Source organism: Canis lupus, chromosome 1, assembly GCF_011100685.1.
Source record: "Canis lupus familiaris isolate Mischka breed German Shepherd chromosome 1, alternate assembly UU_Cfam_GSD_1.0, whole genome shotgun sequence".
In the NCBI taxonomy this organism is placed as follows: Eukaryota; Metazoa; Chordata; class Mammalia; order Carnivora; family Canidae; genus Canis; species Canis lupus.
This window is the reverse complement of record NC_049222.1, coordinates 9,064,748-9,086,000: the sequence shown is the minus strand read 5'-3', so window position 1 is coordinate 9,086,000 and position 21,253 is coordinate 9,064,748.

Genomic DNA, 21,253 nt, shown 5'->3' with positions numbered 1-21,253 from the left:
AATCCTGGATTAATGTGGGTTTCCCTCCATGGCCTGTCCTCTTAAAATTCATAGTATAGTCCATTGCTTTCAAATGTGTTGTTAGACATTTTTGCCCCATTTTTATAATTGTTTACAACAGATGAATCAATCTGATGCCAGCTATTTTGTCTTGTTCAGAAAGTAGTAAGTTTTTGCAGTCACTTTAGCCCCTCCCCTAATAAATCAGAAAATCCAATTAAGTCTTCATTGAACTATAAACCTTCTCTCTGGCACTTTGCTACTACTCTGGTCGAGATCATTATTCTCTCTTCCCTGGATTCCTACACTGGCTTGCAACTTACATTTCTAGTTCCAGTACATCTTCTACGTTAAAGAATGGGAATCTAGAAACACAATTTATATTATGTCATTTTCCAGGTGAAAATTTTTCAATAGCTTCTCATTAAACTTAGAATAAATATTTGAACTCCTAATAATGACCTTGGGATGATGTAAGCCTCTGAAATTGTTTTCTATGTGCTTCTGTTTCCCCTTTATGTTTAAAAAAGCATTCTTTTTTTTTTTTTTTTTTTTAATTTCCTGAACCTGTGAAGCTCTATCCATAGCTGGACTTTAGCGCAGTCTCTTTTTTATGGCCATGACATTACACTCATCATTCTTTCTCTGACTTCTTTCTCTTGTTTTAGGTGACAGCTTATGTGTCACTTCCCTGGTGAGGCATTTTCTGATCACATAGGACTTTACCCTTACAGCAACTTGATCTTTTAATCCCAGCCACATACAAATTGTGATTTCCTACTTGCATATAGGTGTATGCTTTTGTTTATCCTCTATATTTTCTGCCAGGTATAAGCATCATAAGGACAAAGATATCTGTTTTATTTACTACTGTATGTCCAGTGCTTCTCTATGGTATATGATAGAAGCTATACAAATGGTCATTGAATTAATGAAGAAATATATTTAACTTCAGAGGGAAAATTTTCAATATCAACACTTGAAGGTTTAAGAAAGAATCAAAATTTTCAAAAAATCATTAGAGAATTGGAATTGGAAGTAACCACCAGGATTACTTAGCCAACCATCATGTTGATGTAATAATCCCTCTGATAACATTACCTGCACTTATGTTCATCTACTACTTGGGAACTCACTATTTCACAAGGAATTATATTCTTTTTCAGACAGTTCTCATTATTTAAAAAATGTATTTCTCATTACACATAATGTAATTTAAGCCTCACATTGAATTGTTTTACTTATTATAGCAATAGTTCTCTCACTTTTCAAAAGAATTCTGAAAACAATGATACATACAATTTCTTTCCTTTTGTGATTTCTTCTGAATTATACTACTAAAGGAAACAATTAAAAACTCTTACAGTTCATGGAATGATAAAGAATGACATTCCATTTTGGATGCTTTGTCGCCATTGAAATTTTTTAAGTTATATATAGGGTCTCTTTCTTTAGTCCATATTTACATGCACTACAAACAGGAATTTTGAATTTCACTCAAAATTAAAATAACATAGATTTATAAAAACCAAATTTATAGAAAGAAAGTCTCCTGTTAGCTAACATTAAGAAATGTCAAACAATTCCAAATCTTTATGGTTTTCCCATTTGTCCATTAACACATAAGAAATGAAGGCCTTTGAATGTGTATGTATGCATTGGAATAAATAGATTAACTGTTTAAGACACTGTTTGAAACTGAGAAGACTCATATACAATGTGGAAAATGCACTTGCCCACTTTAGCTTAGGATGTGTGTGTGTATGCAGGTGTGTATGTATGTTATTTGGAAAAATCTCTCTTACAGAATTGTAATGGTGATCAAATGGGAAAATATATTTGAAAGCATTTAAAAGAAATTTTAAGTGAATTGCTCTAATATTGCACATTGTAATCATAAATATTTAAAATTTTTACACATTTAAATAAAATGAAACATCACTCATAGACACAATTGCTTGATTTTTATGTGCATGAAGCAATTTGGAAAATTGAATTATTTGTTATTATAGTTCTTTGGTCCCTGTTTCTGAATCATTTTATCACCACTATTCTTTAGGATGTAGAGGTTTGCTTACAGAATGACCCACTTTCTCCTAGCTCTTCTTTGGGACTACATTAGACACCTCTAAAATTGCATTAACTTTTATAGGTCACTTGGATACCACTATATGTGGTTATTGTTTCAGCACAATAAATTATATTTTCCAAATTGCTGCCCATGGACTATCATTTATCTAGGAAAATAGAAGTGTTTGGTGGTCGTCTAATTACATATCCGATCCTTTTATGATTCTGGCTGAATAAAAATATAAACCAAATGTGACAAAATGCTGTTTTAGACATTATTAGACTAAAATCTAATAAGACAAATCATTTTTACATTCATGTGTAAAATGAACTGCTGACATAGAATATATGAGCAGTATTTGTCAGGATGATATTCTAAGATCATGCATTCATTGTCGTCTCTCTGTTCTGAACATAGCAGTAAGAAATAAGACATATTTCTAATAAGTCATTAAGAAACACAGGCATGTTCAGTATACAGGCAAAACTCTCCACTGACCAGTATAGTAGTCTAGTTACAATTAGGGCTTTATCTGTCACTGGATCCAAATATGGACCATGGAGCCTGAAGCATGACCCTGAGAGTGACAATGTCCAAAGTCATCCCTTACAAAGCAAAGTTGGTGGAAAAGAAAAAGACATTCAAGATACACCGAATTCCTCAGATTTATCATCAAAGGACTGTTACAAAGTCAATGAAGAAAAAAGAGAGAACACACCCAAGTAACTTAAAAATTTAAAAACAGAATATAACTACAGCTATAGTTGACAGTAAGTATAAGTTGCAAATCTGAAAAAATTTAATCCATTAAAGTTATAAATCTAGATACTTGAAATTTTCTTGAATATAATTTCCAGTGCTCCATAAAAAAGTCAAAAGGAAATCTGATATATAATTATCATTAAATAGTTCACTCATGTATCAAATTCTTTATTCCTTCTTAAAACAAACCAAGTTTTATAGCTGAGCTTTACAGATGAGTTTTAGCAAAATCGTCAGATACAGATTTTTAAATTGCTTTACAGAAGTTCAAAAGAACACATTTCCTAGCACATTTTATGAGAAAGTAAATTATTCAAATGAACTCGAAAGTAGTATGAGAATTACAGATTAATCTAGGATTATGAGTGCAAAAATCTCTGTGATGATCTTGGCAAATGGAATTTAGAAGTGTTATAAAACATTCACCATGACCATATGATGTTTATTCTCAGAATTCAAGGAAAGTTCTCTATCAGCAATGTATTAATTTATTTCATCACTCCCACTGAGAAAAAACTGTACAGTTATTATTACAGAAAAAAAACGATGAAACAACTTAAAAATTTTAACCCTATTCATAATGAAATCTAGGAGCATAAATGGATTTTTTTACCTAGTTAGAATCTCTAACTTGAGGCTTATATCAAATGTTGTTCTTCACATGAGCGCTGAGAAATGTATAGAATTGAATTTATCATAACACACACCTGAAACTACCAACAGTGTATGTTAATTATGACTGAATTAAAAAAAACCACAAAAATAAGAATACTGTTCTTCATACTGAGGCATCAAAACTCTCATAAAGTTCAGCAAGTTGGCCAGTAAATCTACTATTCAGGGTTCTACCTCAGTAAAGCAAGATTGTATAATAAGAATACAAGGGAAGAAGTAAATATTGGTAAAAAAGGCAATTTTGCTATTATATACTGACAAAATATCTATCCAAGACAACATACAGGCCATTCATATAAAGGCATATGAATGAATTTTCTTGGCAAAAGTTCAAACCAATTTTAAAACATAAGAAAAATTCAATAATTTGAAATCTATAAACAATATTTTTTAAAAAGATGCCTTTGAAGCAATCGAATGTATATGAAAAGCTCCTTTGGAAAGGTTTACAAAAATGTGTGTGAGTCATGAAAGGGTTCCTCAATATTCAGAGCTATCTTTCATTCATGGATAACGTATAAATGCAATGTCACGTTTCTCTGGAGTAATCTTTAAATTTATGCATTTCCAATCAATATATCAATGGAAATCTGCAGGGGACTTGACAAGTTGTACTGAAATTCACATAGAAGAAAGTAAAGAGTAAAGTTTCAAGAATATGCCATTTCTGAAAACAAATTAAAAAAAAGAGGTTATTTCGATCACCATCAGATGTAAACAGTTATTTACAATAATTAAGATGATGTTTAAGTTTCATTGATATTATGTCACATTTACAGATATGCTGTAAAACTTTACAGCAAGTATGCTCAACTTGATTTGTAGAGAAATATATTTTGCATAGTGTTTTCTATTAAATAAAAGCAAATACATTATAAGAATGCCCCTAATATTTTTCTAAAAACTTGTCTTTTAGCCATTTTATAGTTTGTATACTTAAAGTCAGCTTTGTGTTTTCTGACAATTTATATTACCTTAAAAATGAACAGAAGTCAATATAACCAAATACCAAATATTAATGACATTTTTCCTATTTTTTGTGGAGACATTGTTTTCACTGTTCAGGTAAAATAATAATTATATAAACATATATGGTATAGGTACAGATAGGATATCTATGTCTGGATTGTAAGCTCCATGATGTTAAGAATATTGTTTGTCTGTTGACAGCTTTATAACCAACACCTAGAACAATATCTGTGACATGCCACATGTATCAGAAATATTTCCTTGAGTGAAAAATATTAGTTATCCTTTAAGTAAGGTAGATTCCCTTAACTTCATTTCATGTATTTAAAAACACGTTATCATGGCAACTAGATTAGAAAATTTTGTGTCGGATATATGTAAAAAAAAGTCATTTTTCTATTTCCAATTTTTGGAGATAATTTTCTAGAGGGAAGCTGTATAACTAAGACACTTTATACAGTAGAAACAAGTGTCAGCCAATTTTTCTAGACTTGTTAATAAATCCCTTTTGTTTATGAGTCAAGAATCAAAATATTGATTTTTGTATAGCCTTATATTTAACTTTGGGGGCAAGAATATTTTAATGAGAAAGCTTTGACATGTTAAAAGGTGCAATTCCAAGAGAGCAAACAACCTATTTTTTTCTTGGTGGGTGTGTGTGTGTGTGTGTGTGTATCTTTGCATTATTTTTTAGGAAATGATCTGGTGATCAGTTCTCACATATTTGCATTTAATATTTTGATTTATAATTTTTTTCACTAGGCTTCTTCAGGCTTTTTTTTTAGAATTTTTGTTTAGAGAAGACAAATTTCAATGTGAATAAGCAAATCTCTTTCCTATGTAGTCTATGCATTTCTGAATCCTTCCCTATTTCCATGAATAAGATTATAAAATATAAAATCATTCTACGACTGTTTAGCTCTTCATGGCATGGGGGGAAGGAAATCAAAATCAAATCTAATTAATCTCATGGATGGACAAACACATCATATATTAAATCTTACCTAAATGTTCCTTTATAATATAGCCAAATAACTCACAATCACAGTTACCATGAGCTATACTTTAAAATAGTATCCTTAATGAAGCTCCCAGGAACATTTCTAATGGTTCTATTTTTAGACATACAGAAATAAACACACACTTATAGTCATTACTTCTATTTTTTTAACATACATAAGTTAAATATAACTTGGTGAAAAGAACTGAGGAATAGGAGGCAAGTTAAAGGTACAGACCTAACTAAAGATCTTTATGTGATTTCTCTATATTTCTATAGAGGAATTAATATAATTTATCAGATTATTGTTTCATATTACATGGTATTTCTATTTGCCTATGTCCTGTAAATGCCAGTCTTATTATTTTTATCATTTTTTATTATGTCTGAGTTCATTGCTAGATTTTTACGTAGAAAAATGCTTCAGAATGCGAGAGCAGGGAGTTTGATCTATTTAAAGGAATATCTCCCTGTTGTAGCCACAGTGATTTCTGGAGAAAATGGCCTTGAATTCAAGGGTAAGTGTCTAGCTCTTCACAGTAACCAGATTAAGCTAACTAAAAATTATGCAGTGTATTAGAACATTGAGATTCCATATCGTTTTTCAATTCTGATATTTAAAAAAACTGTTTATACCCAAATATATCCATCATTCTCTAAGGAATCTAGAATATGAATTATTACATTGTACTCTCTCATATGTATTTATGTGAACATTTTTTCATTGCATTTTAATTGTCTTCTTAGACAGAAATTCTATAATTTTTTATTTCCTCATTAAATTCCACACATTCTCTTCACTTTGAAAATGCCCTTACATGTAGATTTCCATTTCCTCTTACCTTATTTAAGCATTTTATAAACAATATATTCCTCCTACCATATCTAGGACTGTTCAATAACTTGAAATTACAATGTAAGTATTTCTATTGAAACTGTTCTGATGAGGAGTAAATGCAGACCATGTCAATTAACTAAAATATTGCTGCTGGTGCTTTTTACATGCTTGGTGATGTCCAATGTTGGTATATTTTCATGAATATTTAACTTTAGCATTTACACTACACAAATTTCTGACTTTTACTTTGTCAGTAGGCACATGGAAGGTGATACTTAAGAAAACTGAGTAGAGGTGCCTGGGTGTCTCAGTTGGTTAAGCATGTGACTCTTGGTTTCAGCTCAGGTCATGATCTCAGGGTGGTGACATTGAGCTCCACACTGGGTTCTACACTCAGTATGGAATCTGTTGTCCCTCTCCCTCTGCTTCTCCCCCTAGCATATTTTTTTCTCTCTCTCTCATAAATAAAATCTTTAAAAAAAAAAAAAAAAAAAAAAAACCTCTGAGTAGAACAGTCATATCCCTCTTTAAAGATTTGCAATATTATCTTATTGCCACGTCTGTCAAGAACACTATAGAACTCTGACTGTAAAACTTGCTTACACAGTCAGATGTGAGGACAAAAATATTGATTCAATCACAGGTGATTTTCTAGTAACACAGTTGATGCTCCATGTTTACTTCTGGTTATTAAATTTTGACAATTATTTCTATGGCATTGTGCAACTGATGGCCTCAAGTTGTAAAAATTCATGGTGATGTAGCATTCAAATTTTAAGACTGTATATTCCATTTTTAGAAATTCCCATTTTGATAAATGTCAATATCAGGTAAAAACAAAGTGGTATAAATTACATAGGTAAATGTCCATGGGTAAAAGCAGGAAGTTGACAGAGTTTGTATTTTTTAGCAGTAAGCAAAAAAGAAAAATCTCAGTGGCCTATACAAAACTGGAATTTCCTCTTTAATGGAAAATAGTGACAAGCTCATAAATGCAAGTAATTTGTAATATAATTTCCACAAAAATTTTATTTTATTCTATATACCACTTTTTATCTCTTTATGGGAAATAAAGTCAGCGATATTTGTGCCTTATTTATGTATTATAGAACTGCTGGTGCTGAAACAAGAAAACAATGTGATAATGAGTGAGAGAAAGAAGGAGGCAGGGAGGAAGGAAAAGTTAAGTTGCCTTTAACTTCTTGAAGATAGTAAAACAAAGAATTAAAATAAACCTATCCATCAAAATCCTAGAGAAGAACACAGGCAACACCCTTTTTGAGCTCGGCCACAGTAACTTCTTGCAAGATACATCCGCGAAGGCAAAAGAAACAAAAGCAAAAATGAACTATTGGGACTTCATCAAGATAAGAAGCTTTTGCACAGCAAAGGATACAGTCAACAAAACTCAAAGACAACCTACAGAATGGGAGAAGATATTTGCAAATGACATATCAGATAAAGGGCTAGTTTCCAAGATCTATAAAGAACTTATCAAACTCAACACCAAAGAAACAAACAATCCAATCATGAAATGGGCAAAAGACATGAACAGAAATCTCACAGAGGAAGACATAGACATGGCCAACATGCACATGGGAAAATGCTCTGCATCACTTGCCATCAGGGAAATACAAATCAAAACCACAATGAGATACCACCTCACACCAGTGAGAATGGGGAAAATTAACAAGGCAGGAAACAACAAATGTTGGAGAGGATGCGGAGAAAAGGGAACCCTCTTACACTGTTGGTGGGAATGTGAACTGGTGCAGCCACTCTGGAAAACTGTGTGGAGGTTCCTCAAAGAGTGAAAAATAGACCTGCCCTACGACCCAGCAATTGCACTATTGGGGATTTACCCCAAAGATACAAATGCAATGAAACGTCGGGACACCTGCACCCCGAAGTTTCTAGCAGCAATGGCCACGATAGCCAAACTGTGGAAGGAGCCTCGGTGTCCAACGAAAGATGAATGGATAAAGAAGATGTGGTTTATGTATACAATGGAATATTACTCAGCTATTAGAAATGACAAATACCCACCATTTGCTTCAACGTGGATGGAACTGGAGGGTATTATGCTGAGTGAAGTAAGCCAGTCGGAGAAGGACAAACATTATATGTTCTCATTCATTTGGGGAATATAAATAATAGTGAAAGGGAATATAAGGGAAGGGGGAAGAAATGTGTGGGAAATATCAGAAAGGGAGACAGAACGTAAAGACTGCTAACTCTGGGAAACGAACTAGGGGTGGTAGAAGGGGAGGAGGGCGGGGGGTGGGAGTGAATGGGTGACGGGCACTGGGTGTTATTCTGTATGTTAGTAAATTGAACACCAATAAAAAAATAAATTAAAAAAAATAAAAAAAAATAAAGATACATTTTAGCAGTATTAGCTTCATTAGATTTATTAAAATAAATCTATTACCTCTGGGTACATAAAAATAAATGTCCTCACCTATTTAAACCATATACCCAAAGATTAATTTTAGCTGCAGAATGTAAAATTTAGAATTTTTCCATAGAATTTAAAGTTTAGTATATACTTTTAACTAAAAATAAATTTTAAAAAAAGACTTAAATGTTGACTCTGCATTAATAAAATTTGCATATGTAATTTTACAGCCCTAAGAATTCCCACAGGTATTTTCAGTGAGTGGTCAATGCATGTCTGGCAGGTTTATTAGTACTATATTACAGATCTCATTAACATTGGTTAGGATATTAAGAGACTATCACATTAGGATATTGAAACTTGTGGATGGTCGGTTGAGGCTTCTACTTAATTTCTGAAAGTCTTTACCAATTTGTCATATATTGGAGAAACATAGACAGGGATTAAACGTAAAATACATTTGCATTAAGTACATTTGCTTGTTAAAAAATATACTCTATTACTAACTTGCTAATTAAGTGGGAAAACTGGGATTCACATTTAGAGTTCATGTTAATGTTTATGTCTGTCCTACACAACCTCCCCTTGGACACATACACACACACACTCACAGATTCATACATATGCAAAATAAATAGCAATGCTATTGCATACCTATATATTATAACCACAATTGTGATGTCTGTGTAGATTTAAGCTTGCTTTTTCACCAGAATTCTATTTTGACTATCTTGCAATTTAAAACTATTCTTAACATGCTATTTTAATGGATTTCTAATATTCTGTTATGAATATACAATTATTTGAAGTTATTCTATTACTAAATATTTTCTCCTACTTTCAAGTCTTTAAATATTATAAGTACTACAGCAATCAACATCCATGCATGTAAGTTTCTGTTCTAATTTCTTATTATTAACCTCAGTGAAACTCCTGGAAACTCCTGCATTAAAGAGTGAAAGTTATGTCACTGATAATCTCTCAAGAAGATTTTAATTTCTACTGCTATTAGGGCATTAATCCTAAATTTATCATACGGCATTCATGAAATAAACAGATATGTAATTGGCACCTACCCTGTTGCAGATACTATACTCGGGGGACAGAGTAGACAGGAAGACATAGTCATGAATGTTTGGGTGTGAGAACGAGTGTGTGTGTATGGAGAAGGGGCAGGGTGGCAAAGAATTGATGCAAATAGGATTAAAATTACATACTATTTTGAGTGCTTAACAGGAAATGTCACGGATACTATATGGACAATAGAGGGATAGCTGAGGCTACTATATGCTTTATATTATTTGTAATAATAAACATGGCTGAGAACAGCAATTTGATCAAAACAAAACAAAAAAACTAAAGCACTTCCAAGTTTCTTTGTTTGGAAAGGAGAAATTTCCATTCATTGAAATAATTTGGTAAATGTAGACTGTCCACTCAGATAATCCTAGTCTCATTTCTAATTTTGTTTTCTCCCACATATTGCCGTTTTCCTAGAGACCACGCCTAAATTAGTTAGATACTATCCAACCTCCTTGCTCTTGGTATAAGGTATTTCTTCCACTTCATGTCTTTTAGTTGGCTTGGGTTCTTGCTAAACAATTCTACTACTGCTTTTCAGTTTTCAATCTTGTCAACGCCATGGGTAGTTTATGTGCCTGTGGTCTTTCACCAAATGATCACTGAAGTAAGATTGCTGAAGACAAGTAGAGCTTGAGGCTAACCTGATTTTTGTGGCTTACTACATTCTTATTTCTCCCAGGCATTGCCCCAGGGCCAACTGGATTTGTAGTGATATACTTATATAATTCTGATTTAATTTTTCCAATGGGAAATTATGCAAGTTCAGGAGCTCTACACCCTTTTACTGAAATAATTATTTTCAAATCCCTTGAAAGTGATTACATAATTCAGGGGAAGTAAAACATTCATTGCAGGACTAGTAAAACATCCAGTACAAATTTTTTTTTGAAGAGTGATGTTTAATTTTTCTTAATATGCTTCTTCTGTAAAGGGAAAGTGGTGTTTTTGCTCAAAATTATGAAGCAAGAGACTTCCTAATATTTACATACTAAGCTGGGAAAGGATATATATGCTTTTTCTCCTGAAATATATTATTTCAGTTAGACATTCTGGTGGCCTTTTACTCTGGGTGAGAATCGGATTAAATTTCTTCAGAAGACAAGCTCCCATCAAGAAAGGTACATTGTGTCATGACTGATCATACAAAAATTATTTTTCAGAGAGGCAGGAAGGCAGGGAGAGAGAGAGAGAGAGAGAGAGAGAGAGAGAGAGAGAGAGAGAACGAACTACAGAACTGCAAAAAGGCAAAGAATACCAGTCTTCTGATCAAACCAAAGGGAGGGATAGCTTTGGATATCCCATTAGCACATAGGATCTCATTGTTAATTTTCACAAACTCACTTGCTCAGCCTTCCAGAACCTGTTGTAGCAGTCAACTCTCCCTTTTCCTAGTTCTCTTTGTCTAGAATATATAGTCTTACCATCAAAAATACTTAAACAGTTTAACATTTCTTGTATCAAAAGATACTATTTAAAGCATTTTTTAAAAACCCTAGTAACAGTATGAATAGATTTTTCTTCAATCTGGAGTAAAGGTCATTATTATCACTACAAATGTACCGTTTTCCTGTTCTTTGATTTTGTTTCTATCCTGGGATAGGGGAGGGGGACCAATTAGCATGAATTATGTTCCATTCCATTTTCCTTCTGCTTTGTTCCTGAAAATATATACAGTCCTACCTCTACATCTATTTTAGTCTGCTCAGGCTTCCATAAGAAATGGCCACAGACTAGGTGGCTTATAAACACACACACACACACACACACACACACACACACACTTACTTATCACAGTTCTGCAGGCTGGATGTCTGAGATGATGGTGCTGACATGGTCTGGAGAGGACTCCCTTTTGATGGCAAGACTTCTCTTTGTTTTTTTTTTTTTTTTTCATTTTTTTTTTTATTGGTGTTCAATTTACTAACATACAGAATAACACCCAGTGCCCATCACCGATTCACTCCCACCCCCCGCCCTCCTCCCCTTCTACCACCCCTAGTTCGTTTCCCAGAGTTAGGAGTCTTTACGTTCTGTCTCCCTTTCTGATATTTCCCACACATTTCTTCTCCCTTCCCTTATTTTCCCTTTCACTATTATTTATATTCCCCAAATGAATGAGAACATATAATGTTTGTCCTTCTCCGACTGACTTACTTCACTCAGCATAATACCCTCCAGTTCCATCCACGTTGAAGCAAATGGTGGGTATTTGTCATTTCTAATAGCTGAGTAATATTCCATTGTATACATAAACCACATCTTCTTTATCCATTCATCTTTCGTTGGACACCGAGGCTCCTTCCACAGTTTGGCTATCATGGCCATTGCTGCTATAAACATCGGGGTGCAGGTGTCCCGGCGTTTCATTGCATTTGTATCTTTGGGGTAAATCCCCAACAGTGCAATTGCTGGGTCGTAGGGCAGGTATATTTTTAACTGTTTGAGGAACCTCCACACAGTTTTCCAGAGTGGCTGCACCAGTTCACATTCCCACCAACAGTGTAGGAGGGTTCCCTTTTCTCCGCATCCTCTCCAACATTTGTTGTTTCCTGCCTTGTTAATTTTCCCCATTCTCACTGGTGTGAGGTGGTATCTCATTGTAGTTTTGATTTGTATTTCCCTGATGGCAAGTGATGCAGAGCATTTTCTCATATGCATGTTGGCCATGTCTATGTCTTCCTCTGTGAGATTTCTGTTCATGTCTTTTGCCCATTTCATGATTGGATTGTTTGTTTCTTTGGTGTTGAGTTTAATAAGTTCTTTATAGATCTTGGAAACTAGCCCTTTATCTGATATGTCATTTGCAAATATCTTCTCCCATTCTGTAGGTTGTCTTTGAGTTTTGTTGACTGTATCCTTTGCTGTGCAAAAGCTTCTTATCTTGATGAAGTCCCAATAGTTCATTTTTGCTTTTGTTTCTTTTGCCTTTGTGGATGTATCTTGCAAGAAGTTACTATGGCCGAGTTCAAAAAGTATCCTCACATGGTAAAAGGGGCTAGGGAGCTCTGTAGGGTTTCTTTTGCTAGAACACTTAATCCCATTCATGATACCTCCACTTCATGACCTAATCACCTCCCAAAGTCCTGGCCTTCAAATATTTTCACAATAGGCCTAAGGATTCTCATATATGAGTCGTGGGGACAGTCAGACCATAGCATTATCCTCCCCACCTCCCTCCCTGTCTTCCTTGTTCTTCTGCTCTCTCGCTCTGCAGCATCAGCATTAAAGAGAGTGGTATCAAAAAGGCTGCATGCTGTCACTTAAGATTAAAGTTAAATACAACAATCATTTGAGGTCCAAAATAGAGATGCCCAAAGAGGAGTTGAGCAAGTTCCTGCCATGTTCAGACACTACAATCTCTGCATTTATGCATTTCTTCTAGCAATACAGCTTGTGTCCACTGCAACTTTGTCAGAGGGCTTTAGTCCCAATTCTAAGAGCTTGCCTCCTATCTTTCTGATGCATTCAAAAGTTCTAGTATTCTGTTCGTATATACATATAAGATTAGCTTACTCTAAAATCAAACATCAGAACAAAACATAAAGTCCAAAGTTAGATACATTTATCTACACAATATAGAATTATGAATTAATATATTCAGCAACGTCTTTTAGGTGTTTGTGCAAGATTCCCTGTCAGAGGACATTTTCTGGGTGGAGGGATAAGAGTTGTTTCTCTGAGCACATATATGCTAAAGCCCCAGCAAAACTCAGTTTTACTCTGAGTTATGTAAGCAGTAATGGAAAGAAATATTTCTGTCTAGCTTATTACTAATATTTTAGCTTCCTATGTGCATTGATGCTTATTTTTCTCTTAGATGATGCCTTCAGGTATAAAACTATCACCCTACAAACTTAAACAGTAGAAGAGAAAAGCTTAAATACTATTTTGTAATTGTTATCCTGCCTCCACTGCTTCTGCTCTACTTTCCCAACATCCAACTGTGTGTTTAATGATGTATATTAGTGTCTCAGTAATGAGCTTTATTGATATTTTTCTCTCATTTTTCTATCCTATTTTGTGTAGGGTACCATGAACCTATCATATTTCATTATTTTAATCATCTTCTATTGCTTGGAAAATCAGATATCCTGTCCTACTTCAAGTGACATATACCATTTATATGTAAATGATTTTAAATCTGTTATTATATTGCTTTAAAAGTGGAATAGAGTTAACTCTGTGTGTGATTGGAGATATGTATGTTGTTTAATCAATGGATAATTACAGTTTCCATTTCCCTGCCTTCCTAGTAGATGAGGATACCGAGTTGAGCTGACCTAGAGGTGTTTATGGAAATTATCTCCAGCTACATATGCCAAATATAGGCATACAGCTCACTATATACTTATAATAGTCTACTAGAAAGACTCACAATAATTTTATTTATGGCAGTCTTAGAAACAGAGTTTCCTATTAAGAATCTGCCTACTAACCGTTAGTCCTCTGTATGCTTCTCTAAAATGCAGATGTTACAATGTCACTAATATGCCCATGCAGCAAAGTGACCTCATCATGTAACAGTATCACTTTGCAGTGAATTTTTCTCGTTTATGTAAAATATTGGTCTTTATTTATAAAATGCATGTATTTACTTTTTTAAATTTATTTTTTTTCCAATTTTTTACTTAAAGTCCCGTTACCTAACATACAGTGCAATATTAGATTATGGTGTGCAATATAGCGACTCAACACTTCCATACATCACCTGGTGCTCACCATCATCAACAAGTGTACTCTTTAACCCCATCACCTATTAAACCTATCGCCCCACCCACCACCCCTTTGGCAACCATTAGTTTGCTCTCTCTACCTAAGACTCTGCAATAGATTTTTTAAAAAATAGCCACCCTTGGGGCACCTAGAGGGCTCAGTTGGTTAAGCATCTACCTTTGGCTCAGGTCATGATCCAGGGGTCCTGGGATCAAGCACCTGACAGGCTCCCTGCTGAGCATCTCCCTCTGTCTCTCCCCACTGTTCATGCTTTCTTGCTTTCTCTTTCTCTTCTCTCTCTCTCAAATAAGTAAAATCTTTTTTAAAAAATAGCCACCTCGGGCAGCCCTGGTGGCGCAGCGGTTTAGCGCCGCCTACAGCCTAGGGCGCGATCCTGGAGACCCTGGATTGAGTCCCACGTCAGGCTCTCTGTATGATGCCTGCTTCTCCCTCTGCCTGTGTCTCTGCCTCTCTCTCTCTCTCTCTCTCTCTCTCTCTCTCTCTCTCTCGTAAATAAATAAAATCTTAAAAAAAAATAGCGACTTCTATCTAATTTTGTTGGTATACAGTGCACTGTACTTAATGGGTCTCATGGGGAGACAGGCTACTATTGATGTGGTCTAGACAAATAGAGGTCACACATGTTCTGGGACTTGTCCATTTGCAGATGGGTGGAACATTGTGAGACTGACTTGCAAATCCATGTCTACAGATCCCATTGCCCATTTTCTATCCAATTGTGACACCATAAATCTGGGTGCTGGTATAAAGACTCTGCCATATTCCAAGGAGAATAGAGGGAATTCCAAAGCCCAATTTTATTTTCGTGAGAGGTGCCCTGTGAAACTGTAACCATTGAATTAAAAAAAGTCAACTTTTGATTCAGAATATCTTGTAAATAGGGTGAACATCTTGCCATTGACCTGGCCCTCAATTAGAATTAGACCTGGGTTCTTACCTATGATTTTATTTTCCTTTGAATCCTATAAAATTTTCATTTAATACTTAAACATACAGAATTCATATATCCTTTTAACATTAACATTGCATTCTAATTTTCTGGCTTGAAATTTTACAATATAAATGGCATAGACTTCATGTTTGTGATTTGTCGTTTTAACAAATGCATTCTACTATATCCTCTACATTGTTGGTCCTTGGTGTTTTATACTAATTTATATCATGTTTCATTCTATGTTTGAAATTTCACATTTAACTTTATATGTAATCAGTTTAAAAGCTTAGGGTTTTGACAAAAGAAGTTACGTCTGAAAAAGGAGTTTTAATAGAACTTAGCAGAAAGTATTAAACCATTTAGTTCACATTCAGCATGTTTTCTTACAGAAGGAATTTTGGGAATCAATGTATTTTTGTCCAGAGAAGTTTAAGATGGCTATTGATAAAAATTATGAATAACTTATTATTTACAGCATTATTTGGAATTTTCTAACCAAAGACTAGCTGGCTTATGCAAAATTTGACCAGCCAGGTTCTTTTTTTCCTCAGTACTATGCTAGTAAAATATATATTAATATTCTTTTCCATAGGCAAGATATAAATCTTCTCTTCCCTTTGGCAGTAATCTGGTATTTTCGATCCCAACATGAGGCCCTCCTTAATGGAATTAACACCCTCATACACATTAAAACGAAAATACTATAACTTTGAGAATTTTAATTTTGAAGCCACCGTTTCACACTCACTTCTGTTTAGAAATGTTGAAGCTATTAAGAGTTATTTGTGTAATTCAGACTAGGATTTCATCAAGCATCCTGTTCCATGACATACTCCTAGTGAGTATCCTTGTCTAAGGATACTTAGACAAGACTTAATCACATTAATTCTTCCTCCAGCAAAGAAATAATGTAGATTTGAGAGATTGTGTTTTATTTGTATCACATGTGACCAAACTAAAGATTGTATTTCCAAAACATAAATTGCATAGAGTCACAGTCTTTATGCTTACAAAACCTAAGTAAAATTTTAAACTAAAGATTATTCTGATAGTCTCATAACTGTACCACAGTCCTCTGAGGAACTGAGGACAAACAGTCAATATAGATTTGGAAGTCCCACACCTGGTTTATTACTTACAAGATGTATGACTTGAGAGTTTTATCTTAGCTGCTGCTCCCATATCTATAACATGGATATCATCCCTATTACATCAAATTATTTTGATTGTGCAATGCATACAAATACATAGAATTCAGCATAATTGCTAGGACAGTGTAGGAACCATATAAATTTTAGTTTACTATTGATTATTTGGAGGACATGAACTGCTCATATATCTCAGCCAAGAGCTAGGAAAATATTTTAAACATTTTCTGTAGTTATGATAGATAATGGTTTCCAAGGTTTTGGCTTTTAGAAGGTACCTATATAAATGTATTTTAAAGCATTCATTGTCTCTTACTGAATTTAATCCTATATTTATGAAGCAGTGTTTCTACTTTTAAAATCTACTACCTATAAGGATCTGTCCAAAGCATTTACTCATAGGTGCAGGTTCAATTCTTATTTCTACAAATGGAGAGACTTATACAAGGGAATAATTAAAATAAAATAGAAGTCTTACTTACATGACATACATGGCCAAGAAATATGTAAGGCTTCTCTATGAACAAAAGAATCAACATAGGTGGTAAAGACAGTAAGGAAATAAAACCTAATTTGCATGGGCATTTTGTCCCCAGTTACTGTGACCCATTATAGCTTTTTATAACAGAAAACCCAAAAGTATAAAACAAAATCGGTTGTTTGCCAGGTGCATTCTTGCTGAATCAGCCTACTTGGTATGATGCCAATTTCTACTGTTTCTCACTAAGGGAAAATATCCCTGAATAAAATGTTAGCAATGTTTAAAGGGAAATAACAGCCTTAATCTGATTTTGAAAGCTGTGACTAAGAAAGATTTTGCCACAAAATAAATAAAAATAAGAAAAAAGAAATGTGAACTTTAAATACACAACATTGAAATTACGGAATCATTTTTAACCTAAACAGCTTATCATAGAATTACTATATGCCAAAAATACGCAAATAAGTAAAACATATTTTGTGTGGAGTCAGTGTTTGAGCAAAACTACATCATGTAAGTGATGTTTGCTTAGTCCCTTTGAGATGAGGAGGCAATCACTAACCAAGTAAAGAAGGGGCTGTGGAGATACAGGAATTGCATCACATTTATTGGAAGATTACCTAGAATCATGAAAAAACTTCAAGCTGAGAAGTCACAGTGTGTCCTTTGACTATGTGATCGTGTCATTTCCTCATATACAAAATTGAGCTAATAGTTGTACATGTTGCTACTAATAGTCAATATTGTAGAAGTTCTCCTGGGTTTTAGACAGATTTAGTGAATCAAAGTATTTACGGGAAGTTTGGTACCCTATGTTCTGCCAATTGGCATATTTATTCCCTAGATAACTTTTTAAGAAGAAACAAACATTTTGGAGAAAGTCTGACCTGGGTTTAAGTACTGACTTGGCTTTGAAGCATAACTTAGAGAAAAGACATAAACTTTATTAAGCTCCATATTTCTTACCCTAAAAATAGGTAATAGCTTGGCTCCTTGTCCCTTTTAAATAAATGTGAGATCTTATTGTTAATATTCAAAGAATTGTATTAACTTAGCATGTAACTAACAGACATGTACCAATTCTGTCCCTGTATTAACTGGGAGAGTTTGTGCTTGACTGCCACGTGCATGGCATAAATAATGAGGGTCACTTATCAAAATACTTGGAAAAAATTTATCTGGACTTAGTAATTCAAAATTACTATCAAGAGCATCAGGCTGTATTTAAGACACTCATTTGGGGTATTTAAGGAGTCTGATAAGAGAGCAGATGTAGATGCATATGTTTCAGAATTCATCAGCTTTGCCACAAGAGGACACATCACAGAGGTTATTGTGTGCCAAATATATGGAATGAGTTTGTAGGAATTCAGACACAGGATAATCCATGTGGCATGGACAGTTTCAGAAAGGATACATGGAGGAGGTTAGTGTGGGCTGTGCACATAAGTCTCAAAAGGTTTTGGATAAATGAAAAGATGGACCATCAGCAAAGACATGAGGAAAGCATGCAAAGGGCGTGCATGGCAAGGGGATAAAAGATAGTTTCAATGTGGTATTGGGGAAATAGCAGCGCATGTGATTGGATGGATAGGAACTTGAAGGCAGATGGGAGAGGTCATAGGCTATTCTGCTTCTAAGTTTGGGTTGGACATCCTTCCAGAGGCTTGTGGGAAGGGAAGGGGGGTGCCTCCTCCCAAAATAAGCAGGCTGAAATGGTTCGCAGTTCTGATCCACCCTTGTCCTAGAATATTAGAATGTTCCAGGAGCTGCAAACAAACTCCTTTTGGATTTGAAGCTTTTCTGCACAAGATTCATGGGTTAGCTTCCAGACATTACCAGAAGCCACTCTCCTGTTTGTTCAAATCTAACTTGTTCAGTTGTAAAATGCAGCCCCTATTATCTCTCTTAGAAAATGAAAATATTATGCTAATCTGAATCTGATTCCAGAAGGAAAGCATAACATAAAACGATATTTTAAATTATCTCAAGTGTAAAATATTCCTACACTTTTGTTAACCCCGCCAAAGATAAGGATTCTCAGATTTGGTTTTTGTGGTCTGGCTCATGGATAGTAAAAGATTATGTGATGGAGCAGTGAACTTCATCCCTTTTTTAGGGGGGGTGGAGAGAACAATCACTGCCAGGTCTGTCCCAAAGAAACAGTTCAGGAGTCCATTTGCTAGTCTCATTGTTAGAGGGAAAGAGAGAGGGAAGCTCCAAGACACATGAAGACATGGACCACATCATCTTGTTCATGACAGCTCATCCAATGATAAGCATGATGCCTGGCCCAGCGATAATGATTGGAGGAGATGGGTGTAAGTGAAAGAGAGTCATAAGCTCAGACTGATCTCTGAAAGCATAGCATCTCTACTGAATATGGGGTTTGCCCATTGGACCAATTAGATTAAATGCCTTCTATATGGGGGAAAAATGCGCAGAGTAAGAACCATGTTGAGTAGAGCTCATGAGAACTTCTTCCCTATGTCTCCCCTAAACTAATGTGTTTATAAAAGGAGAAAACTCCTACTTTGTCCAAATTCAGGATATGATATTTATTATGTGTTTTGAAGAATGCCTGCCACAAAGGAATCCCTTAAAACTGGGATCTTAAATAGTCTTTCTGTAGAACCAGGGTTGGGCTCAGGTTTCTATCCAAGTCAGTGTTTTTCCGTTAATCACCACTGCCCCTCAAGGGTAACTCCATCCCCCCTGTAATGCAAATATGAATGACACCGCTGAACATAAAATGCTCTGGATTTATGGCTTCAAAATTAGACATCAAAGTTATAAACACAATGAACAGTATTTTCACCTTTTGATGCTCTAGTTAACCTGTTTCATTGCTAGGGATACTTAAAACACACCCACACAGATGCACACTGCATTTTGTAGTTCGCATCTGAACTGTTTTGACATATTCACATAATCAGGAGCAACACGACCATGGATCTATATTCCATATATAGATCATGCCTTCAGCATCAAGGGACCAAAAAAATGTATTAAGTTATTTTATTTTTATTATTATTTTTTTATTTTTTTTTAGAAAGTATATCCTTTTTTTTTTTAATTTTCATTTATTTATGATAGTCACAGAGAGAGAGAGGCAGAGACACAGGCAGAGGGAGAAGCAGGATCCATGCACCGGGAGCCTGACGTAGGATTCGATCCCGGGTCTCCAGGATCGTGCCCTGGGCCAAAGACAGGCGCCAAACCGCTGCGCCACCCAGGGATCCCAAGTTATTTTATTTTTAAACAATATTTAAAGAATGAGTTTGGTATTCTAAAATGATATGTACTATCTTATGGATGTGTCATCTTTTTGTTAAAAGTGTCCACACATAATTTTTCCACTTGCTTTAAATGCAGTGTCCTAATTGATAGCCTTTTTGAAGTTAAATATGCTTCAAATAGAGACTCAAAGAGTCTGTTATCACCAAGCAATTACATTTGGTTAATAACCTGGTTGTATTTTCTGTTCACATAGGATGGCTTTGTAAAAGCCCTAGCATTAATGGAATTTATTCACACTGACAAAGGAAATATTAAAATTGCAATACAATTTCCTTTATCTTCTCTTATCTAAATGGGGAAGGCATCTGCATCATGGCATTAACTCACCCAAAGATGAGAAAGTTAAAATACTATTATTTCTGCAGAATGACCTTTCCACTACAGTATTTGCTTGGTTTAGAATCATAATTTGGCTACAAATATATTGTTTAAAATATATGGAGCTGGAAACGAGCAGGAAATCCAATTTTTGTATATATGCAGTAAAACTTGTACAATTTTGGACAGCCTGGTGGCTCAGTGGTTTAGCGCCACCTTCAGCCCAGGGCCTGATCCTGGAGACCCGGGATCGAGTCCCACACGTCAGGATCCCTGAATGGAGCCTGCTTCTCCCTCTGCCTGTGTCTCTGCCACTTGCTCTCTCTCTCTGTCTCTCTCATTAATAAATAAATAAGATTAAAAAAAAAAAAAACAACTTGTACAACTTCCCTCCATTCCTTATTCATTATCTCCTAATATTTGAAACAAAATATTGTCAGCGCTTTTTCTATATCTTTTCATAATTTCCCAAGTATATATTATCTATTCTCTCAAATGGGGTAAATGATAATGAAAACAAAGGAAAATTGACAAAGCTAAAT